This window comes from Notamacropus eugenii, chromosome 3, assembly GCF_028372415.1.
Source record: "Notamacropus eugenii isolate mMacEug1 chromosome 3, mMacEug1.pri_v2, whole genome shotgun sequence".
Classification (NCBI taxonomy): Eukaryota; Metazoa; Chordata; class Mammalia; order Diprotodontia; family Macropodidae; genus Notamacropus; species Notamacropus eugenii.
Window position 1 is genome coordinate 275700893 of NC_092874.1, and position 25413 is coordinate 275726305.

At 39.5% G+C, this 25413-nt stretch overlaps 1 long non-coding RNA gene across 3 annotated transcripts; it reads left to right on the plus strand.

Annotated features, from left to right (window-relative positions):
- Positions 1-681: 681 nt before the first annotated feature.
- On the plus strand, positions 682-25124 carry LOC140534491 (uncharacterized). 3 transcript variants are annotated; one of them, XR_011977344.1, is made up of 5 exons: positions 687-768; positions 8203-8352; positions 10951-11012; positions 23632-23867; positions 24911-25124. It is a non-coding gene; the product is annotated as an uncharacterized lncRNA (long non-coding RNA). The 3 variants fall into 3 exon arrangements; XR_011977345.1 differs by lacking the exon at positions 10951-11012; XR_011977343.1 differs by lacking the exons at positions 8203-8352; positions 10951-11012 and having other exon boundaries at positions 682-768.
- Positions 25125-25413: the final 289 nt, after the last annotated feature.

Consider the following 25413-nt stretch of genomic DNA (forward strand, 5'->3'; position numbering starts at 1 on the left):
TTTTCTGGTTCTGCTTACTTTACCCTGCAACAGTTGTTATAAGTCCCCTTATGCTCAGAAAATATGTATTGACTGCTATTGAGGTACCTGCCTCCCTTCAATGGTTCCACTCAAGTACTTTTATGTAAATACATCAAGAGGCAAAGGATTTATAATTTCATCACCATTCCCAGAGAGTTAATGTGGAAACTCCCTCTGGAACTAAGAACCATGAATTTAGGTAGAAAGATTGATAGACAGATACATATGTAGAGATTTTTGGTATCTATTTATAGATCTATATAGAGATCTATTTATCTAGATGTATAGATATCTTTTGATCTAGATCTATATATAAATCTAGGTATCTCTAGATCTACAAATATCTATATATATAATCTACAAAGATACATAGAAATAGATATCTATATTACAGTCATCTTTAGATATATATGTACATGTATAGATATATGCTTCTTGTATCAATATCTACATATATGCATTTATACCCATTTATATTGGTAACCAAAAGCTTTGAGGCAATAGCTTAGAGATGACTCCTAAGATTTATTCCAGCTCAGACATTCAGTAATCCTAGAGGAAAGGGCTGCTGTGCCCATTTCCAAGTGCAGTCATATTATTCTTCAGACCCTCCATTATTAGGTAACAGTTGAATTCTGTGTCATTTCCTGAAAAAGATCAGGAAGCAGGTAACTCCTTCAGAAAGGAGCTTTACAGACTGGAGACCTTTATGGAGAATTTTGAAGTGATAGACAAAAGAACAAAAATGTAAGTTCTCTGCTATTCAGAACATTATAGCTAAGGATTCCCCCTTTGAATGGCATCCTTTGTCCAGCCATTAACCAGTTCAGTTAGATGAGCTGTGAGTTCAGTGAGTTGTGCTCAGATGGTAAGCCAATGGGTTTTGAACTAAATGCAGTTTTCATTTGGTTTGTGATGTTTGATAGATCAAGATGCAGCTTACGAAAAGAACCATGGCTTAGTGTACTATGTGTATTTGTGACTCACCCTCATAAATGGAAGAAAACACTCCTGGCTACAATGGTTACCTAGGTTTCCAGGATTAGCAGTGATCTGAGCAAAGAGCATTTCCTTGACAGGTGGAGGATAGATCCTTCAATCTGTGGACAAGGCTGTCCTGACTCTCGTGCAAATGTCTTCCTCCTTTTCGGTTTGGATTTTGTGTGTGTGTGTGTGTGTGTGTGTGTGTGTGTGTGTGTGTGAGAGAGAGAGAGAGAGAGAGAAAGAGAGAGAGAGAGAGAGAGAGCAGAAAGAGAAATCAAGTGTGAGTACACTCAAAGAGAATCCTCCCTTGTGTCAAAATAAGGCAACACATTGGCAATATCTGAAAGTCTTATTCTGCCCCTGCTCTGCCCCTCTCTCTGCCAAGAGGCAGGAGATGCACTTTACTACTAGTCCTGCCTCCATCACTTGTACTTCCTATGAGACCTTAGACAAGTCACTGCTCCTCCATAAAATGAATGGAATAAACTAGATGATCTGTAAGGTCCCTTTCCACCCTAGATCTCTGACGCTATTTATCATATTGAATCTTTTACAGTTAAGGTCTTTGAGGAACTGGGATGCAAATGGAAAACAAACAGAGAAATCACTTTAGGAATTTTCTTGGCATGAACATCCCAGGGAGAAGAAGGGAGAAGGGAACACCCTGGATCTTCCCTTCATCCCTCCTATTTCCTGTAGCAGTGGGGTTTTTTTCACTCTTTATGATTCATGGGAATAGCTTTTGAGACACCATCAACACATCCACATACTTCCTCTGACCTTGCTACCCATCAGGAAAAACCATTTTATGTCTCTAAAATGGCAAAGTTGAGACTGGCTACTAAGGGCACTCAGTGCTCTGGTTTCTTAGCTAACCTAGAAGAGTTGACCTTGCCATCACAGCTGGTCCTGAAAAAGAACATTATTCATTCACCTTCGCTATTCAAGGAAAAACGTCTCAGTTGTTCACCCAGGTTTCCATTTTCTATCCGTTATACCTTGGACAAATCACTTAACTTTCAGCCAGTTTCTTGATCTGTCAAATGTTGAGGTCTTTTGGTCTCTTCCTATGATCCCTATGAGTTTTTTCCTGAGTTAACATAAAATCCCAATGTCTTTCCTGTTCTCCTTGGCAGGGGAGGATTTCCCTCAAAAAATTTCATTCAAGAAATGAAAGATTTTGAAGAGATATTGAACTTACTATGTTTGGCCCCAGGAGTCAACAAATCAGTCAACAAGCATTTCTTAAAAGTACCAGGTTCTTATGCTAGGCACTAGAGACATAAATAGAAAAAATAAGATAGTCTTTCATCATTCCCATCCCCACCTCCCACTGGAACATTGTCCTATGGAAAAGGGATTTGACAACTGCTTCTGCAGGTTGCTGAATCCTCTTCCCCAACAGCAACACAGCTATCGAAATCTGGGAAAACAAAATTAGCATGGTCAAATGATTCAACAGCAAAAACATATGATTTTAACATGTGAAACAACATTTTTTAAAAAGGCTTCACCATCTGCTCTGCTGCTGTACTCTAAGGACATTTTGATCTGATTTGAGGGTGAAATTTCCTTTGTATGTTTCCATGTCCATCAAAATATGAGCTGCTTAAGGGAGGGGACCATCTCTGCTTTTCTTTTTGTACACAAAGCTTTACACATAGAGCATAAGAAATACTTTTTCATTCATTCATTTCCTCCTTGCTAACATTTTCCTGGAAGGTGAAGGTTGTGGAAAGGCACATTTCAGTGTGATATAAAAGAAAACTTTCTAACAATTGGAGCCTTCCAAAGTTGAAGGGACTGCCACAGGACACAAAAGGCTCCCCCATCGCTACTCCCCCATCACTACAAGTCATAAAAGAAAAGCAGGATGTACAATATACATGTACAATGTACAATGTACCTCTTGGGTATATCGTAAACGAGCTGTTGGTTCAGCTCTGGGTAAGGATGGATGGTCTCTGAGCTCCCATCCAGCCCTGAGATTCTATATTTCTCTGAATAAGTTAAAAAGAAAAACAGCTTAAGGAACAGAATTGAAAGATGCCTCACTCTCCACTTAAGCTGCCATCTTTCATGGCAACCACCGTTTCCATAATCAGCAGCTGAGTTAAGCATTTTCTGTGGCCCTAATTCAGAGCTAATTGATGTCTAAAGCTCCTACGAAGCATTAAGTTGTCAGCATCCACATATCACACAGTGTATTTTTAGGCTATTAAAATGGATTTACACTCTTTACAATTTAGTATTGTATGAACATTAAAGCATCTTCATCTATGCATAATGAATAAATTGCTTATCAGTTGTGTTTACCACAACTATAATAGCCTAAAATTATTCGGCAACCAAGGTTTTTTGAATTCAGAGGATCATGAAAAATTCAGATTTAGAGATTAAATACTGGAAAGAACAAGTATGTCTCCATGCTGAAGGTCAAAAGCTACACAGAGACTTTATCTAATGAAGACTGGTCAATTATCTGGTCCCCTGCATGGATTGTTCACTCACCAAACAGAAGTCTAATGTGAACTCATCTGGCCCCCAGTTCAAGTCTCACCAGGCTTTCCACACTGCAATAAAACTTCAATAATATAAGTCATTTTGAGTCCTATAAATGAGGATGTCAGGGTCTGAATTATCTCAATGTAGATATCAACAGGCATGAAATCAACTATGTAAGTGCCAAATTTCTATCATGTAGTCTGTACATTGAATGATAAAAAGCCCAGTATAAATATAGAATATGAGTAGCTGTTCTCCTTGCCTGGAGTCTAATATTTATTGTCAAAGTTCCTTGGAGATTTAAGGGTAAAGCTAGTGGTTATAAATAAGAAGGTATCAAGAGCATACAGGTCATGGAGAGCGCTGGTGGCTTCATTAGTCAACAGCAGTCCTTCCTGGGCCTAAATCTGTGATCCAATGACTCATAATTTTTGAGCCTCATTTTCATTTGTAGTTGTACTTAGAAGCTGATTTTTTTTTCTGATCTATCTCTTTCCTAAGTACCTGTGGCATGGGGCATTGGTGAGAACTCAACACCCCAACCTCTACCCTTTTCTTCTTCTTCTTCCTCTATCATAGAATTCTCATCACATTTATATACCACAATGTGTTAGTCACTTCCCAGTTGTTGGGCACCTACTTGGCAACTGTCCTAAAAAGTAATTTCCTTTTTTTTTTTTTTGGACTCTACCAATAATTTCCTGGGTGTAGAGAACTTTGTCCATCAATGTAATTATTGTGCTAGAAAGTTGCCTGGAGACTGAGAGGTGGTGACATGCCCAGGATCACACACAGCCAGTATGTATCAGAAAAGGGATCTGAACTATGTGATATTCTCTATGACTACCTCATAATGCTGCCAAAACAGGATGCTTCCATAGAATAATGCCTGGCACATAGCAAGCACTAAGAAATGTTTGTTGATTGATTGAGCTTTGTATTCATTATCTGATTTGACTTTCATGATCATACTGAGAAATAGACACCCCTGGCATTGCTATCCAGTGAGATAATATATGTAAAGTACTTTGCAAGCCTTAAAGTTCTATGTCAATAGAACTTTAATAAAACACAAAACCAATCTGCTGCTAGTCACAAAGAATGCATCCATCCAGGCAAACACATGTATTTTCTGGCTCAAAGTCAGGTGTTCTTTCTACTAGTCCACAGGGCTTTTATAACTTTAGAATTAGAAAGAAGGAGGCTAAAATGGTTCCTTCCAAGTTCTTCCTTCCACTCTTAACAGTCCTCCCTTCTGACTTTCCCTTTGGTCTCTCTCCAGGTCTCCCCACCATCCTCCACCTACACCTTCAAGTTCAGTGCCATCTTCAGTCCTTACAGTCACTCATCCCACATACCTCACGTAGGAGGCTTTCTCTTTGCCAAGGAGAACCTTTTTTGCATGCACAAGTGCTCCCATTTCATCCTGTCTTCTCCAGCAAATTGTCTCCTACCTCATCTCCACTCTCACCTTCAATCTCTTCTCATCTACTGGCTGCTTCCTCACTGATTATAAACATGCTCACATCTCCTCATCCTCCAAAAAAACCTCATTTGATTCATCCCTCCCTGCTAATTATCATTCTGTATCTCATCCTTTCTGTGGCTAAACTCTTTGAAAATGGCTTACACATTAGGTGCCTCCACTTTCTTTCCTGTCACAGGAAGACTCTTTACAGTCTGGCTTCTAACTTCATCATTCATCCAAAACCATTCTCTGCCAAATCTCAATCTTCATCTTTGGCCTTTTCTCAGTCCTCATTCTCCTTGACCTCCTTGCAGCTTTTGATACTATACATCACCCTCTTCTCCATGATATTTTCCTCTCTCTGGCCTTTTGTGGCACTGCTCTCTCCTGATTCTTCTCCTACCTCTCAGATCTCCACTCCTCAGTGTCCTCTGATGGATTTTTATCAAAGTCACACCTACTAACCTTAAGTATCCCATAGGGCTCTTTTCCTGGGCCCTCTTCTCTTTTCCCTCTGTACTATTTCACTTAATGATCTCACCAACTCCTGTGGATTCACATATCATACCTGCTGCTGATGAGTCCCAGGATCTACCAGGGGTGGGGAACCTGCAGCCTTTAAGGTCAAAATCAGGAGGCACAAGGAATGCTCACCATGACCCAAAGCAAAGATTCTTAACTTGGGGTCTATGAACTTGTTTTTAAAATATGTATTTTGATCAACTGTATTTCAATGCAGTTCATTTCTTTAATATTTCTTCAAAATATATTTTATACACTTTTAAATATTTTGAAAAAATGTTGCTAGGTTTTAGCAGACTGACAAAAAAAGGTTAAGTCATATCATTCACATGACACAGAAAAAAAGTTAAGAACCCTTGACCTAGAGTGAGGTCACCCATCAAGGCTCCAAGCCCAGTGATCAGAAAAGTTGAGTCCAAAGAAAAGATGAAGCTTGGGGTATTAGCTAGTTCACAAGCCCCTACTCTTTGATCTAAAGAGCTTGTTTTCTAGAGCTGAGAATCTGCTGTTGGAGATAAGAGGCCTGGACAATATTTCTAAGAGACCAAGAAAAGAAAGGCTATTGGCTTATCCAAGGCAAAGATGACCTTTCCTAAAAAAGCTATTTTTTAAAAAAGCCTTTGGAGAACACACATCCCCATACTTCTTTAAATAGGTACAGATCTGTCAGCATGGAACATTGCATATTTTGGTTGTATTGGTGAGTTTTGCTAAACATTTTCCCTTACTCATTTTAATCTTTTGTTATAAGGAATATCTCCTTTAAGGGCTAAGAGGAGGATACTAGGGAATGTTGGTTATAAAAAATCATCATATGTCAACAAAATTTTATTTTTAAAAAAGATCTCTGTCTGGGGACTAAGAGAGAGCATGGCAACACCAATTCTTCCCACAAGGTAGAGAGAGGTGAGGGTTATAGATAAGCTGGAAGCTGAAAGTATATAGAGATAATCAGTGATCACAGGTTAATGAAAAATATGGAAGAGACTATATAAGTCACATCTAGCAGAGACTTTATATCCAGCTTAATAGTATTTGTAAGAGACTATGTGTTCGATGGAAACTAGAAAGTGTAGCATGAAGCCATTATCAGGAGATATCACCAGCTTCTCATTATCAGAGACGTAAATTGTCTTTCTTGTGTGTATTCTGTTCTCTGAGTATGTGCCCTAGCTGTATCTGTTTCCTACATATGTCAGTCTAACTCCAGATTATGTATTTTGGAAAGAGTGTCATCATTTTGGGGACAGGGGGAAGGGGAAATGGTTTATTCCTACTTTTATTTAAATAAATAACATTTATTTTATTTACCTAAATAAATAAATTTTCATTTATTTCATTTAAATGCTTTCATTTAAATGTCTCTTTTAAAATGTAATTATATTTAACTTTAATAGGCCACCTGGAAGACACATTAGTGAGGACTCACAGACAATGATTTGAATGAATGTAGACACTCAATCAAAACCAAAATGAAGCAATTTGAAGAACTCTAGGTTCTAGGACTCTTAAAATGAGGTCACTTGTTGAATTCTTCCTACTCAGCTCAATAAATAAAATTGGTGGCAAAAGCCTCTAAAATAAGTGACTATATTATAATTCAGAATCTGCACTAAGGAAAAGGAGAAATCCTAAACATAAGACTTATACATGCAGTGAAATTTATTAAAGTATACTCCATACAGTCAACTAAGGCCTCAAGAGAGCTGGACGTAAGGGGGAATGCTCCGGTTGTCCATAGCTGCATTCTGTTTGGGGTGGCAATTCCCAAGATTACCCCTGTCTTTTACTTTTTGTACAGGATGTGTTCCCATCTCTGACATGTTAGGAATACTCTCCTTTTCAAGGGTTTTTGGACATTAATAAGTAGGTCGTTAAGATTACTTACACTCTCCAATTTCAGACTTATGGCTTATGATCTTTGGGAATGATAACTAGTGGGCAAATAGTCCTTACATGTACTTGGCTGAGGAGGATAAGAATCAAAGGGATGGAATCCCATCCCATCTCCTCACCCGCATCTATATGAGATTAACTAACAAGGCAGATATAAAGAATTTTATCTTATGATACCAGGTACTATAGGGATATTTGTATCCACATGAATGCTAATGTAGGAAGTTATGACTAGGGAGACCTCCCATGGATTTTTGGCATGAGAACCAAAAATAAAAGAACTCATTAAACTACATAGGTACATGGAAAGACTTAGATGAACTGATGCAAAATCAAATAAGCAGAACCCAGAGAACATTGTACAAGTAACAGCGATATCATATGATAAGCAATTGTCAATGACAACTATTCTCAGCAATATAATTAGATCCAAGACAACTTGAAGGACTTATGATGAAAAATGCTCTCCATCTCCAGAGAAAGAGCTGATGGAGTTCAAATGCAGATCAAAGCAGACTTTTCTTTTCTTTATTTTTCTTGGGGTTTTTTTTTGTCTACGTTTTCTTTTAAAATACGACTAAAATGTTTTGCATGATTGCATATATATAAGCTTTATTAAATTACTTGCCTTCTCAATGAGGGGAAGGGGGAAGGGAAGGAGGGAGGGAGAGGATTTGGAACTTAAATTTTTTTAAAAAACAAATATTAAAAATTGTTTTTACATTTTAATTTATATTTTACATTTAATTTATATTTTAATTTCCCTCCAATTTACAATTTATAATTATTTTTTTAAAACTACATAGGTATAAGCCTGCAGTGATGAAAGCCAGAATCTATCCACTAGGACAGACCAAGGAACTATGTCCCTCCTGCTGATGGGAAGCCAGTGTGCTTTCTCAGTGGAATATGCATAGCTCCGAAGCTTCGAGTTTTCAGCAGCCTTTTTGGCCTTCGTGAGTCATTGTAGATCCTGGAAAATGAGCATGCAAGATGTGTGAGATGAGATGACTTTAAGACCAGAAAGCACCACTGCTCTGTAGATAGTGTGTCTGTGATAAATGTTGCACTGAGAAAATGGCCTTGCCTCAGTGAGCTTTGGGGGTCCCCTAACAGCAGTGTATAAAACATATGCTTGGAGCTCAGAAAGAAATGGAATTTGAGGACAAGCATTTCAAAGTACACAAGAATGAAACTACCATATATTCTTTGCAGCACTAGGAGTATCAGAGAAACATGAAGTGATGCTCTGTCACTTCTCCAATAATCAAAGATACCTGTTTCTGGATGGGGATAGTAGTTACAGAAAATGCACTTAGCATGGTACTTAGGACATAGTATGTGCTTAAGAAATGCTTTTTCTTCTATTCTGAGATTGAGATTGTTCAGATTTGAACTGTTTGGGCCCAGTGTGGTGGCAATACCTGTCTTCTCTGCTGCAGGGGTGGCTGAGGTTAGAGGACCACCTGAGTTCAGGAGTTTTGACCTGTAGTAGGACTAAAGCCAATCAGGTGTTGGCACCAAATCTAGCACCATTATGGTGAGCCCCCAGGATATGAGGGCCACCTGCATTGGCCTAAAGAGGGGCAAACCAGCCCACGCTAGAGAAACAGAGTAGCTTAAAACTTCAAAGCCTATCAGTATCAGATTGGAGATGAGGAGAGGGGTAAGTCACTCAGGAATTTTTGCCCTGTATTTAGAGTTGAAACAAGCCCTCTGCCCACCCCCCCTCCAGAAAACCAAAAATCCTCTTCCTTCAATTGTTTTATTCAACGTCCTTTGACAATGTCACTAACCGGACCTAATAAACTTTTGCTACTTTCTAAGGGGAAACTTTGGATCTTTTGTGGCACAGATTTTCCCTTGATTCAAGCAAGTAAATGGCGATTTTTCCATAGAGCTTATAACTTAAAACTATTTTGAAAAACATATTTTTAGAAAAAGACATTGGCCTTCAGGGTAGTAATCAACTGATAAAGGTAGGAGTCTTCCCAAGAGATTCTGCCTCTAACTTCTTGGGTGGCCTGGTCCAGGAGCAGGACCTTAAATTGTCTTCTGAGGATCAAAGGATTAAGTGATGCAAATACATATAATTTATCCCCCTGTGCATTCTATATGTGAATATTAACTCACATTCTACAGGGGAGGTGGAAATAAACCTTCAAAAAGTAAGCATTTGTGATGATTACAACGGTGAGTAAGAGTTAGTAGGTATGTAATAGTTGGAGAACTGGGCAGGGGAGGCCCAACAGGCCTAGTTTCAAGTACCCATTGACACATAACTGCTACATGACCCTAGATAAATCAGTTAACCTTTTAGTACTCTGGGCAACTCCCCAATACTATAAGGTACAGTGTACGTGATAGCATAGTAGATAAAGAACTTGCTTATATTGGTCCAGAGTATTTTCTCACCTGGACTTCCCTATACCACTTTAATCAGAGGTCCAGTCTCCAATCTTATCCTTCACAAAGGTTTTCACTAGATTAAAATGAAGTTATGGCAATTTTTGCATGAAGTTTATAATTTAAAACCATTTTGAAAAACACATTTAATATTTTTTTTAAAACAGGTTATCCAGGAGAGTAGCCAACTGATATATGAGCATGAGCCTTCCCATTAATTTTTGACTCTAACTCATCTCAGCTGTGCCAGGAGTGTGGCTTTGGGTATCTTCTCCTAGAATCAAAGGCCAACTGATAGGGTCTCAGCCTATACGTAGAATTATGTATAAATGTACCATATGTATTTTTCTATAAAGCAGTGTTAATTAATTTTCATTCTCCAAAGAATGAATGGCACATGTATGTAATTACAAAATTTATGACTTAAATGCATAAGTAGCATCACAGAAACCACAAATCAGATGCTATGAAATGAATTGCAGGAGTCACAGCTTAATGGACCAGATGCATGAAGTACCCTGAACCTGGCTTATGTATCTTGTTTGTACATATTTGTTTTCATGTGTCTCTCCTGTGTGATCTCCCCAAGGGCAGGAACATTTTGCCCTTCTTTGTACCCCCCAGTACTTAACACAGTGCTCAGCACATAGTAGGCATTTAATATATGTTTATTGGCTGACAGACTGACACAGGAGGTCTACAGAATGGTGGGCAACTTCATTATGTGGGGAAATTTTGGAGGACAAGAGCAAGATGGGAGGACCTAGGCAGGTTCTGACATGCAATGCTAAAGGAGCAGCCACCCGCATGGATGAGAACGGGAATCTATTAAACAACTGTCAGCATTTGTAGTAAAGGAGGACAAAATACACCCCAAACCATCGAATCTAGAATTGAGAGGAAGAAGACAACCACATTGTTGTGTAATCCAACCTCCCTCGTAGTGTTAAAGTCTTTCTACCAAATCCCTATCAAAGGACTGTCCAGTCTCTGCTTTGATGCCTCCAGGTCATCCATTCCATTGTCCATCCTTCATCTTTTCCCCTTTCGTGGGCCCCAAAACTTCCTCTTTGAAAGTTCCTCCTAATGGCCCTAGTTTTGCCTTATCCATCCACGTAGAACAAACCTGATCAACGTCTCTTTTACAGGGATATTTTCCAGAACGTCCAGGTCAGACAGACCTTTGACTGCGTAAGCCCTTAAATGACAGGTAATTCACGACTTCTGAAAGCAGCCAGTAAGGATGTGGCTGGCTGAGGAGGAGTATCGGATATGGAGTTATAAGACCTTAACAGCCACGTAGAGCAGTGGATAGGGCAATAGACTTGGAGACAGGAAAGACCTGAGTTCAGATCCTGCATCAACTGCTTCTTATCTGTGGACAAGTCGCTTAATTTCTATCTCCATTTCCTCATATGTAAAATAGGGTTGATAGTGCCTACCTCACAGGGATGTTGTAAGCATAAAATACGTAAAGCGCAGTATAATTACTATTATTATCCTGGCTCTGCAACTTAATCCTTGGGTGATTTTGGTCAAATCATTGACTTTTTTTGGTCTCAGTTTCCTCATTTGTAAATAACAATAATTTTTTTAAAAATAGCTAGCATTTATATCATACTTTGAGGATAGCAAAGCACTTTACAAATATTATCTTGTTGAATCCTCCTAACAAGTGTGAGAAATGAATGTTAACTTCATTTAAAGATGAGGAAACTGAGGCAGGCAGAGGTTGAGTTGCTTGCCAAGGGCCACACAGCTAGTAAACGCCTGAGCCCAGATTTAAACTCCAGTTTTCCTGACTCTGGATCCAGCACGCTATCCATAATGGTGCCATCTTGGTTACCTCATTTGTAAAATTAGGAAGTGAACTAAATGACCTCCAAGATTCTTTCCAGCTCTAAATTTATTGATCTGGGATCCATTTTGGAATAGTTTTGTTGATAGATTTAACATTAAACTAAAAATAACAATAGTAATAATACCTAGCATTTCTACAGGACTTTGAGGTTTGCAAAGCTCTTTATAAATAGTATTTCATTTTATCCTCACAACTCTAGAAAGCAGGGACTAGTACTATCTCCACTATACAGATGAGAAAACTGAGGTAAGCAGAGGTTAAGTGACTTGCCAAGGGTCATAAGCTAGTAAGTTTCTGAGGTTGGATTTGAATGTGTCTTTTTTGACTCCAGATGTACTACTTTGAGACAGTTCAAAGGAAATGCAGGATACCCAAATTTAGAGTATCCACCCCAAGTGTTCACACAGACTATTTGTGCAGACCTGTATTGGAGCATTCCAAGCTTGTATTGGCCTGATCGTCCAGAGTCGGACATGTTGAAACTTCACCCTAGCATAGCGATGCCATTCTGGTCCTGTTTGAGAGCAAAGGACAACAACCAACTAGTTTACCCTTTGGGGTTAAGAATTCAAGATTTTGAGTAGGAATTTTCCCCATCCCTCTAGAAGCATCAAGGGAGAGTTAGAATTCAAGGCATACAGGTTAAGTTCAACGTGGAAATGGTTTAGCAAGACCAGTAGAAGCCCAGATGTATCCACAAGGGATTGGCTGTAAATCTCTTTCTTTTTTCACCTTCAAAGTGCAAAGATTTCACAAAGACAGCAGGCCTTGGCCTCCCATATGTCTAACTGCTCCAGGGATTCTAGGAAAATAGACCCTTCATCTGAATAACATTGTCAAGACTCCCAAGACCAGGGCTTTCTTGGCTGCCAAAGTATATTCTCACTCTTTGCAACTTCAGCTCTTTCTCTTGTTTATCATACTTGTTTACTTGGTTACTAAACAAGTTACTGTTTCCCTTGACAGTCTAAATCAATTGCTTCTCTGTCAAGTACCATATAAGTGCGAGCTATTACTGTAGGAGACTACAGCTAGGTGGCACGGTGGAGAGAGTGGCCAGGCCTGGAGTCAGGAAGATAGACTTGAGTTCAAATCCAGCCTCAGACACTTACTTGCTGTGTGACCTTCGGCAGCTCTCAGTTTCCTCACCTGTAAACTGAGCTAGAGAAGGCAATGGCAAATCACTCCAGGATCTTTCCCAAGAAAATCCCAAAATGGGATGGCAAAGAGTCAGACACAACTGAATAACATAGGATATAGAGTCAACAAGAAATAAGTGTCTGCTATGTAACAGATATTCTGCTAAATTCTGAGAATACAACAAAGGAGGGGTAGAAAGATAAAAGACTCCCTGCCCTGAAGATATTCACATTCCAGTGGGGGAAAGCTGTTTCCCTCCAGTTAAATATGTACTACCTATGAAAGAAATCTGAAAGGGAAAGACAATAGCTAGGGGTCCAGGAAAAGCCTTGCCCTGGATTTGGAATCAGAAGATTGGATTCAAATCCTGGCTTTGCCACTTGCTAATTGTGAGACCATGGGGAGATCACTTAAACCCGGTGTCTCAGTTTCTATATTCACAATTTGGGACTAATAATCCTAGCCCTACTTCCTGCCTGGTTTATTCTGATGCTTATTTGTGATAATGAAGTGTGATATATCAGTCTTTTTATATTAATTTTATTTATTTTCAGTGTTCTACAATCACTAGCATATAACTTAGATTTTTTTCCTCTTCCTCCTCACTCCCTCCCTGAGATAGCATACAATTTTATATAGGTTCTACACATACATTCCTATTAGATACATTTTCACTATAGTCGTGTTGTGTAGAAGAGTTAAAATGAATGGGAGAAATCATGTAACAAACCAAAATGTCATACAAAAGAAAATGATCTGCTACATTCTGCGATTGAATTCCATATTTCTTTCTCTGGTTGTGGAAGGCATTTTGCCTTAAAAGACCATTGGGAATTTTTTTAAGTCTTTGCATTGCAATGAAGTTTCAAGTCTACCAGAAAAAACTCTTGCACACTCTGGTCGTTGCTGTGCACAGAGCTCTCCTGGTTCTGCTCCTTTCACTCAGCATCAGTTCATATAAGTCTTTCCAGGCCTCTCTGAAATCTTCTTGTTCATCATTTCTTACAGCACAATAGTATTCCATTACATTCATATACCATAATTTATTCAGCCATTCCCCAATTAATGGGCATTTCCCTGATTTCCAGTTTTGGGCCACCATAAAGAGAGCTGCTACAAATATTTTTGTTCATGTGGGACCCTTTCCCATTTTTATGATCTCTTGGGGATACAGTCCTAGAAGGGCTACTGCTGGGTCAAAGGGTATGCATATTTTTGTAGCCCTTTGGGCATAGTTCCAATTGCTCTCCAGAATGGTTGGATCAGCTCACAGTTCCACCAACAATGAATTAGTGTTCCAACTCTCCCACATCTTCTCCAACATTGATCATTTTCCTGTTTTGTCAGGTTAGCCAATCTGATAGGTGGGATGTGTTACCTTAGAGTTGTTTTGATTTGCATCTCTCTAATCAAGTGATTTAGACCATTTTTTATGACTATATTTATCTTAAATTTCTTCCTCTGAAAACTGCCTGTTCATATCCTTTGACCATTATCAGTCTTTTTTATCAGCAACCTTTCCAAATTCCTGAGTCTCAGCCCCCCCAAGTGTTACTTTAGAATTATCCAAAATATGAGAATATTTATACCATGGGTGTTTTCCAAAGTGTAAGTCCTTCCAAAAGATAACCCTTAACATATTTTGAACACAGCTATGATTTCTTCCCATCCCAAGCCTCTTATCCAAGCTAATCACCCTCTTCCCCTCGCCCCCAATTCCTTTAACTGCTCCTCATATGGCATTATCTAAAGGTTCTTCACCATCCTGGTTGACTTGCTTCTAGACTGATACCCCTACCACACAGGCTTATAATTTTGTAGACATTATGCAAATCTTATGTAGATATTATGACTCTCCCTACTTCCAGCAACATCAAGGTCATAGTAAACCAAAAAAAAAAAAGAAAAGAAATTATCAGGGACTAAGTCACCTTCAGAGTTAGGTGCCCCCTCACCAGGCCCACAGGCTTCTGAACTTGACCACAGAAGCCATCCATTCATTGGTTCCTCTCATTTGAGGGCCACTCAAAGTTGTAAGAGTTCTTATTTCCTCTGTGTCCGATTCATGTCCCCCAAAAAATGTCTCAGACATACAAGACTTGGACATAGAGTATCCAGTGCCTCAAGCAAGGCATTTAATGGAGCTGCTGGACACTATCGCCTGGGCTTCCAGCTGTCCTCACAGCATTTGTTTTCTACCTCCAAGGAGACAACCCTACCCCAGAGGGTTACATTGTCAGCGGCTGTCCAACTGTAATACCTTATTTGGCATGTTCCATCAGCTGCTCATGGACAATGGCCAGAGTTTCTGCTGGATTCCCCAGGAGCAGGGGAAAGGGAACTATCTGAGAAGGCAGCAAACCTGTCCTGTCCATCCTGGGCCCAGGCAGGGGGGAGACCAGGAAGGAGCTCAAAAGAGCAGCAGTCAAGAGTTTTCCAAAGTCCTAGACGAGGCATCTTGAAGTACCGGGCCACAGGGTCCAGGAACAATTGGCTGATGGGCATTGGAGAAGGGGCAGAAGCTAGAGCTCATCCTTAGCCAAGAGATCTGAAGATAATCAGTCAGAAAAGTCAAGAGAAAGCAGAGCTGAAGGGCACAAAGACCCAGAGGCAGAGTTTGAGTACAGTCAAAGCAGTAATTCAGTGAATCCGGGAACAAGGCAGATCAAAGCAGACTCCAAGCAGGGCAAAGAGCCTACAGAAACTTGCTCTACTCAGCTAAGACTATCTGTGGCCTTTTAAGCTGGGGTGCAGGGGGTTAACACTCCCTCCGTCCCCATCTCCCTGATGGGCCTCCGCTGTGGGAGGTGTTGGCTGACCTCCCCATCCTACTAAATAGGAGGCAGCTGTGTTAAGATTGGCAGAAACAATTAACTTATTTTCATTCTTGTCCCCACTTGTAATTATTTTTCTCACAGTTTGTGCTTAACAGGTCCTTTCCACTGGAAGTCTATGATCCCATGAAAGAAACCAAATTGCACTCTCCTTAAAATTCTGTGGTTGAGACTTCTCCTAGATCCAGAATGCTGCCCTCTTCTCTCATTTTCTCATTGATTGCTTTAGAAATTACTTTCTCAGTCTTCCATAGGCTCCCTCACTTACCCAGTGCAAACAGAGATTTTATGTCTTTATAACAATGTCAGTATAATTTATTTCACATTCTGATTCTTCCTGGGGGCAAGAGAGAATAATTCAAAGAACTGGTGAGCCGGTAACATTTTCGAGTTTGTTTTGAAGTCGGGCTTGTGCGAGGACAGCTATGTTTGTTTTTAAATTGAAAAGATGAAAATCTTGACACCTACCCCACCCTTCTCATCCCATTTATAGGGCTTGATATATTTTTTTAAATGCCTTAACTGGGGGGGAGGGGGGGAGGTTGATACGCTGTCTTGCCTATACTAAGTTGAAATAACTGTTGGATGTATGGTAAATAAAACATCCACTTGGAGACTTGAGGTGTTATTGAAGTTACGATGATGGATTTATACTGATCCATGAACACTCTCTCACCTTGCCCCTCTTATGGCCAAGTCATGTGTTGGTAAGATTGTTTGCCAGGGTGAAGAGGGCAGTCTGGGGCCAGATCTGATGGAATCTGATTGGTCTATAAGAGTAAAGCCACCTGTGACCTTGGCCTCATTAATGTCAAAGTTTAAGCAGCTGAAACAGGTCATATATAATAAACTTTTTAACACAACTACACAGTAAAATTTTGGCAGCCAAATCTCAGCATAACTGCCAAAACTTTCCAGTTTTCCTTAACAAATATAACCTATTCCCTAGCATTTTGATCCAACAGAGCTTAACATCTTGTGGACACATCTATAGATATTTTTTGAACAGTCAAAGAGACTTACAAACAACCAAAGTACCTGAAAATCAGCAAATGTCAGTGTTCCAAACGGAAAGAATATTTAATCCTTTTGTAAGAATTCACCTAAGAGAGGAAGGCAGTGGAAAAAGGTTCATTCTTTCAGTGGGAAGACATGGGAACAAATAGCCATTTACTCTTGGTGTGAAATCAGACAAATAAAAGCTCTCTGAGGGCAGGGACTCTGATATTTTTATTTCTGCCTTTCCCTAATATCAATCCAAACTCCTCAGGATCCAGTTAAGATCATAAGATCACATCCAAGACAATTCCAAAAGATCCATGATGAAAAAGACTCTCCACCTCCAGAGAGAAAACTGATGAACTCTGACCATAGATTGAAACATACTGGTTTTTTAAAATTTTCTTTGTATTTCTTGCTTTTTAATTTTTTTTACAACATGACCAACATGGAAGTGTGTTTTATGTGATTTCACATGTATAACTGATATATTTCTTACTTTCTCAATGAGTGGAGGAGGGACAGGGGAAGGGAGAAAATTGGGAGCTAATTTTTTAAAATACATATAAAGAAATATAGAATCCTAGATTTGGAGTTTGAAGGAACTCTAGAGGTCAACTAGGCTAACTTCCTCATTTTAGAGATGAGAAAACTGAGGTCCTAGGAACTGATTCTAAGCTCCCCCCTCAAGAGAAAGGGATTGTTTTAGGTTGGTTTGTTGCATGTAAATCCCCAGCCCAGTGCTTGTGACCTTGCTGGTGCTTAATGAATGTTTGTTGAATCAATGAATATATTCTGTACTGCCCTGGGTTACACAAAGAATAGTCTTGATTTGAACTCAGATCCTGTGACTCAAAATCTAACAATCTTTCCATTATACCAGGTCAGCTTGAAAGTATTTTCTACTCCATAATGCCTCTAATCACTCTATCCCACTGACCTCTCAGTCTTGCTGAATCCCAATACACCTCCCTCTCCAGCCTCTCAGTCGTTAATCTCATGCTTTCTTGTAGTTCCTCAAAAGCAACCCTGTCTCCTGCTGTCATCTGGATAAACTGAAGGGCATGGGCTATCTTGAAATTCTTCTTTTATCTCTCCTCCCACTCTGCCATTGTGACAACCCCCCAGGGAGTACAATAAATACTTACAATCATAGATTTTGATCAAGAATAGGGATCTCAGAGACCATCTCATTCAATTCCATCCCTTTTGTTTACAAATGAGGAAACCAAGGCAAAGAAAGGTGAATTGACTTGTCCAAGGTCACACATTTACACAAGGAAATGGTGGAGCTGGAATTTGAACCCAGCTGTAACTCCAAATCCCATGTTCTTTCTGCTATGCCACTTCTAAATGAAGTTGAAAAATGACTTTTCCAAGTAGATGAACCCCTTTATTAGACTATATGTTGTTTCTGTTTTTGCTGGAAATAATTCTGAGACACATTTTATTCCCCTTCTCTATCCCCCAACTCTATGAAATACTTTGAATAGCTATAGAAACCAAAGGAAATAACAAAACAACCCACAAAAATGTCTTGTTAAACTTGATGTAAATTCATGTGTGATCTCTTTAGGGAGGCAGGATCACACTAAGGTCACTAGAATAGGAAAAAGAAAACAAGTGTCCCTACTTACACCCCCAGCCCAGACCATACTAGCTTGGGTTGAAGGGAGTTTGGCATAAGCCTCCTTTACATATTATAAAAATTATATATTATATGATATCATATGATATATATCTCATATATTATAAGAAGACACTGAAGCGTAGAAAGGATGAGATTTGCTCTTGGTCACCCAGCTAATAAGTATCTGAGGCAAGATTTGAAACCAGGTCTTCCTAATTTCAAGTTCAGCATTCTATCTACTACCCCATGCTGATTCTCAGAAGGATTTTTGTAGAAATGTGGTATGAGCAGAGAGAGGGAAGCGCTTCAAAGCTAAGGTGAGCTCAAGGGAATAAAAATGACCCCAAGAATTTGTCTTAGCCCTGAGTGGAAACTCATTCATTCAAGGATGCAATGGATCTGTCATCATTTGATTGGGGTAGAGGGAGAGAAGGACCCTCCTACAGGATACAGCAGGGCAAGGCAAGAAAGGAGGAAGAAGGAAGTGGCTCAGTGGGCACAGAAATATATATGCGTGTCTGTGTGTGTATTATATGCATTTATGTATAATATATGTGTGTGTGTACATACACACAAATGGAAGGATAGCTAGGTGGTGCTGGCCCTGGAGTCAGAAGACTCACCTCCCTGAGTTCAAGTCTGACCTCAGATACGTACCAGCTGTGTGACCCTGGGAAAGTCACTTACCCCTGTTTGCCAAAGTTTCCTCATTTGTAAAATGAGCTGGACAAGGAAATGGTAAACCACTCCAGTATCTTTGCCAACAAAACCCTCAATAGAGTCACAGAGAGTCAGACAGAACATATATAGAGATATATAACATAGATATCATGTCCCAGAAGTCTTAGTGCAGTTTTAAGTCTTAATAGTTTAAAACTGCACTACCATTATTTTTTGGGATATTCTGTAGGTAAATCTCATATTTTTAATCAATTAATATCATGTTCCCTTGTAACCAAGAAAAACCAGGTAAGACTCTGTATCCTGTCTCCTGCCTGCTCTTTCTGAATCCCCTTGATTCTTATTTAAATTCTTATTATATTTCTTCTATATTATATTTCTTATATTTCTTAAATTCTTATTATATTTCTGTCGTTTATGTTTACCTGATGTGAGCCATAAAAATATGATTGACTTTTCACAAACCCTGCTGTAGGGACTCCCTGGGCTGAGTCCGGAAGGCTACTCCTCTGGACTAATCAAGGCAATCAGTCTTAAAGCACCACGTGCTATGGTCAAGTGAGACCACTGTAAAGATCTCAGCACTGTGCCTGGCCCATAGTGGATATTTAATAATTGTTTTTCTTCTTCTCTCCTTCTCCCCACCCCCATCCCTTACCCTCAGTGGTATTTTAATGGGGGTATAACCCAAGCCCTGAGCACAGCCAAGTCAAGTTCAATCTTGGGAGTTTCTCTCTTTCAATAACCTTTGTGCCTCAGCTTGTATCTAAGGCCAGGCTTAGAAACATCCGATTTTGGCTTGTGTCTCCCTAAAGACCCTGTTCCCCTGTAGGCCCAGAGGTTGACAAAACATTACCAAAAGAACAAGTTTATTAGAGAGAGTAAGAAAAGAAGGAAAGTATTAGAAGGTTCCTTTCCAATGATCTCCCTTCCCTGTAAGTTTAGTACCAAGGCCCCATTCCCACCTAGTGAGAAGACCTGAGGACCCCAGTGATGAGGCAGTGCCATCCTGAGGCCAGCCTGTAGCTTCTAGGATGAGTTCTTCTAGCACTCAGGGTAGTGTCTGGCACATAGTAGGTGTGTAATAAATGTTTCTGATTGATTGATACTGGTATCCTCAGGTCTGTGGAAAGATTTCAAGGAGTCTCTGTGAATTTGGATGGAAAAAGAAAATTAAATCTTTATTTTCATGAACTTCTATCTGAAATGGAGCATTTCCTTTCATGATGAACTTAGGCAGTCAACAACATGCCTGTGATTTTGTCAGAGATAGAAATCACAGATATTTTCATATCACATTATAGTTGTTGCAAATATCTCAAAATACTGTCTACACTCATCATTACTTTGAAGTTACAGTAGTTATTAGCCCTGCCATTAGACAGATTCCTATATCCCAAGTTATTCCTTAATATTTTGAATTAAATTTAATATATTTTATTTCTATATGATTGGTTTTCTTTGTAATGTATTGTATGCATTTAAGGAGATTATGAAGGGAAGGGCCTCATAGGCTTCATCAGATTGCCCATGGGGTCCATGATACCAAAAAGGTTAAGGAGCCAAGCTCTATGTACTGGTCCGCTCCCCTCCTTTCTGCTCCTACTGCTGCTGAAAGCTTGGATCTCTCTCTCTCTCTCTCTCTCTCTCTCTCTCTTTCTGTCTCTCTCTCTCTGTCTCTGTCTCTCTCTGTCTCTCTGTCTCTGTCTCTCTCTGTCTCTCTGTCTCTGTCTCTCTGTCTCTGTCTCTATCTCTCTCTCTGTCTCTGTCTCTCTGTCTCTCTATCTCTCTCTGTCTCTCTCTCTCTGTCTCTGTCTCTATCTCTCTCTGTCTCTGTCTCTCTCCCTCTCTCTCTCTGCTATTCCAGCAGCCCCCAGCCCTCCGTCTACAATCTCTCATGACAGTAAAGGCAATTTCAACAGGTCAGATGCCATCATGGCCTTGCAGTAATAAAATCAATTGCCTCAATCTGGTTCCTGATCAGCTCAGTTCCATTCCCACTCCTGGAATTGTGTATGCCTGGGGACTATTTCCATTCCACAGGAGGGGAAGGACTCAAGCCCCCAGAGCTATCACTAAAAAAATATACTTGGAAAACAAGGAAACAAATTGCCTCAGGCTTAGTTTCTTCATTTGACCAATAAGGGAGTTGGACCTGCTAGCCTCTGAAAACCCTTACAACTTCAGATCTGTGATAATGTGGCCTTAAAGAAATTAGCTGAAAAATAAAATCTCAGCCTCTAAAGTCAGAGAATCTGAGCTCAAATTCTAACTCTGATACTACTTTTGTCATCTGAGGCAAATTATCTGGGCCTCAGTGTCCTCCTCTATTCATTTAGGATGGTGGATTTGATGGGTTTCCAAAGTCTCTTGTAGTTCTAGATCTGTGATAAGGCAGCCTAAAATAAATTGATAGATTACCTAATAAATAGCAGAATAGTAAAAGTAATAGAAAGAGATTGGGGCTCATACTGAACTCTAGATGAGAGTGAGGTTACTTTTAGGGAGACCTTAGAGTCTGGGGAATCAATCCTAGGCCTTCTCAATGTGTTCACTCAAGAGAAGGATTTCTTTACTTTCTTTGGTTCATAACCAGGCCCCTTTGGCAGTCCGGTGAAGCCCCTTCTCAGAAAAATGCTTTTTAATTCATAATTGAAGGAAATGCTAAGTTTCAGTTCGAGGTTAGTGAAAATAAAGACATAGTTCTTTTACCTTCCAAGTTCACAGACTCTCCGACGTCTCTCCACAGACCTGATTGGAGAAACCTCTGTTCTCAGAAGAAAACAAGGCTGTTTTGCACAATTAAAATCAGCTAGTTTTTCTTTTGGAATTTTTCTTGGGGATATAATTACCATGTCAGTCTGAATATATCCCCTCCCTCTCCCCCAAATGTAGCTTGCACAAAACCCTGAGTGCCTCCTAAAACTGGTATTATTTCCATTCCATATTTAATGTTTGGTTTTTTTTCCCCTTTCAAAGTGAACTGAACAGACAGTAAGTGTTAATGCCACAGAACACAGCACTAGGCTCTCTCTTTTCGGATATCTAATTTTAGGAATCCAGTCCATATCTGGAGATGACAACCTATTTTCAGAAGCATTCATTGTATAATGGGAAAAGTCATGACATTGGAGTCAAGAGAAAGGCAAAGGATGAAGCACCTACTATGTACCAATCACTGTGTTATGTGCTTGACAAATATTATCTCCTTTGGGCCTCACAACAACCTGGGGAGGTAGGTGCTATTATGATTCCCATTTTACAGATGGGGAAACTGAGGCAGACAGCAGTTAGGTGTCTTACACACCTAGTAAACCTCTGAGAATGGATTTGAACTCATGGCTTCCAGATGCCAGGTCAAGCATTTTATCCACTGTGCTACCTAGCTTCACACCTGTTCAAAAAGGGAATGTATAGCCATATATAGATAGACACACATACACACATAGTATATATCTATGTGTATACATACATACATATATATGTACACATATATACATGTGTATACATATATACATATGTATACATATATGTATATGTGTATGTATGTATGTTGTGCACATGGTCCCAGACACTTCCTAGCTGTGTGACTCTGGACAAGTCACTTCACTCTGTTTGCCTCAGTTTCCTCATCTGTAAAATGAGCTGGAGAAGAAAATGGCAAACCACTCCAGTATCTTTGCCAAGAAACCCCAAATGGGATCACAGAGTCAGACATGACTAAATGAAAAAGATTAGGCAACAGCCACATATGTGTCTATACATATATGAAGACAGCGATATACACATTTATATATGTATGTGTATGTGCATGTGCACACTGATTCAAAATTAGAGTGTTTAGCTAGTGCAAGTCCTAGCTGAGATATCCTTTGCTATAAAAAAAAAAAAGTTAATGGTAGGGATACTAATTTTATGCAGTAGTCTCAGTGATTTCATTGGTGTAGGTCACATGAGTGGGGAGCTTGCAGCCTCAAGGCCACATGTGGCCCTCTAGGTCTTCAAGTGCAGCCCTTTGAAGTCAAACTTCATAGAACAAATCTTCATGATAAAGGATCCCTGCAGGCCACATATTGACTTAGTTTTAAAGTGTAATGCTACCTATGTTTTATGGCATCATTATTTGTTTGGTTAAATATTTCTCAATTACATTTAAAATTTTGGTTCTGACCACACCTGGGAGCATCGTGGAGCACATGCAGCCAGTGTTTGACATCTCTGCTTTAGAACATAGCAGTGCTCTAGTGATTTGTTCGTGTGAATCTGAGGCAGGATTTGAATCTAGGTCTTCCTGACTCTAGAGCCTGTCCTTGGTCCACTATTCTACTCTCCCTTCCCAGGATAAAAAAGGAAGGAAAGAAGGAAGGAAGGAAGGAAGGAAGGAAGGAAGGAAGGAAGGAAGGAAGGAAGGAAGGAAGGAAGGAAGGAAGGAAGGAAGGAAGGAAGGAAGGAAGGAAGGAGAGAGTAGCTAGGGAGGGAGGGAGAGAAAGAGAGAGAGAGAAGGAAAGAAAGAAGAAAGAAGGAAAGAAGGAAAGAAAGAAAAGAAAGAAAGAAATTGGAAAAAAGGAAATATTTTTTCTTGTTGGATAAAGACTTTTTTAATAGCTAACTACTAATAACTGGAATCAATTACCCAAAAAATTAAGAAGGATGCACTGATTGAATATTTTCCTTGCTCATGCAGGGATTTTGATTTGCTCAGCAGGTTTCCCTCTGTGATAGGAAATTCGATGAGCACTACCAGAGAGAAGTCCATTGGGCTCCATGCCTGATGATGAGTTTCCTACTTGAAAGTTTCCAAGCAGCAATGACCACACAGGAAGAGTGGTACAAGCTACTCTTCTGGTCAGCCCAGAGCCTCCCTCAAGACAGGATTATGGGTAGGAAACTACAGGAAGAGACTCATCCATAGCTTCCCAGGTGAGCAAGAAGTTTTATGAGGAATTCTGTCCAAAGGGCAAATAGTCAGTGATTAGGTGTGTCCCTTTAGCAGGGGGTCAAAGTCCAAATCCTGGGTCTGAGCGTATAATCTCCATGCTACCTAGGACAAAAGGGATCCCCCCTATTATATCTCTCCCGGGCACCAGGAAAATAAATTATTCAAAAATGAAAGAACATCTACAACTCGTTTTCCACATATGGGACAAGGAGATGTACTCTTTTTTATCTGAAAACTGAAAGTTTGGTTTCCCGCCCAGTTATATGATCATAAAAATAAAAATAAAAGATTAAGTCTGAATCTAAGCAGTCAGAGAAAACCTCCAGGCAGTTGATACTAAAAAAATAAATAAATACTGAAATTAATTAAAATGCCCAATAAATTTATTAAGGCTTTTTTTCTAGTTGTAACCATAGTAGTCCTTTGCCCCTATTCTGAGTACTGATTAACAAGATGTTTTTTAGATCCCTGCTCCATTTAAGAACCCATACTATTATTTGATCAGGACTGTTAGCTTTAGAGTTAGGAGGGGTCTTAAAGGCTATTTGGTCAAATCTCTTCATTTTAAAAAGGAGAAAACTTAAACCCAAGAAGTTAAATCACTCAAAAATAAGTGTCCTTCCTTTTATGTAATGAATATATTTGCTTTGAAGGACGTGGGGTTTCATTGAGATGAATGTTCCCTTTTCTGACACAGATCACAACCTCCCCCCATCTCCCCACCTCCAGCACACACAAGCCTTCTCCTCTTGGGCCACCAGAAATTCACATTTAAGGCTTCAAAAGTTCTTTGTTTAAGGCCCTGTGAGAGCAAATGTTATTAACCCCATTTTACAGATAAGGAAACTGAATCTGAGATAGATTGAGTGATTAGCCCAAGGTCACTCAGGTAACAAACAGTTAATACTTTTTTAAAAGACTTAAAATTTTTGTCACTGTGGCTATGGAAACAGGCTACTCTTCTTAAAGGAAAATGGTCAGCCTATCTGTTCCATTTCTCATATGTTTCTTTTCCTTTTTCCAGGTTCTTCTACAAATTCTCTCAGGATGATCTGACTTAGTTGGATCTCAGGCTAAGCTGAAAGGAGTCTTTAAAAGCTAACATGTTTGCTTTCTATTTTCTGATGTAATACTGCTCATAATCTCCTGTTACTTCCTCTGTAGTGTTTTTACAAATGAACTTGGCTTCTTAAACCCCTGTTGGTCTTGACTACCACATAAAGACAAAGGAAACAAAATGTTTGCCATCTGGAATCTTTTTGCCTTTTGGTTGTCGCAACTATTTTGAATAGGTTGAACTTTTCTAAGAAATGATGGTATTCTGATCCAATATCTTTATTTTTATCTGTTTCTCATCTTCAGAGCCAATAACTTGTTTAAACAGGTCAGATTGTAGCTCAAGAAATGGTACAAAACATAGCATCTTCCTACCTTTATTCTTTCTTCTAATCCAGCATTTATGTAGACTTTAACCTCTATAAGAGTGAGATGACCTTTATTCTGACCAGTCAGAATGATGGGTGACCT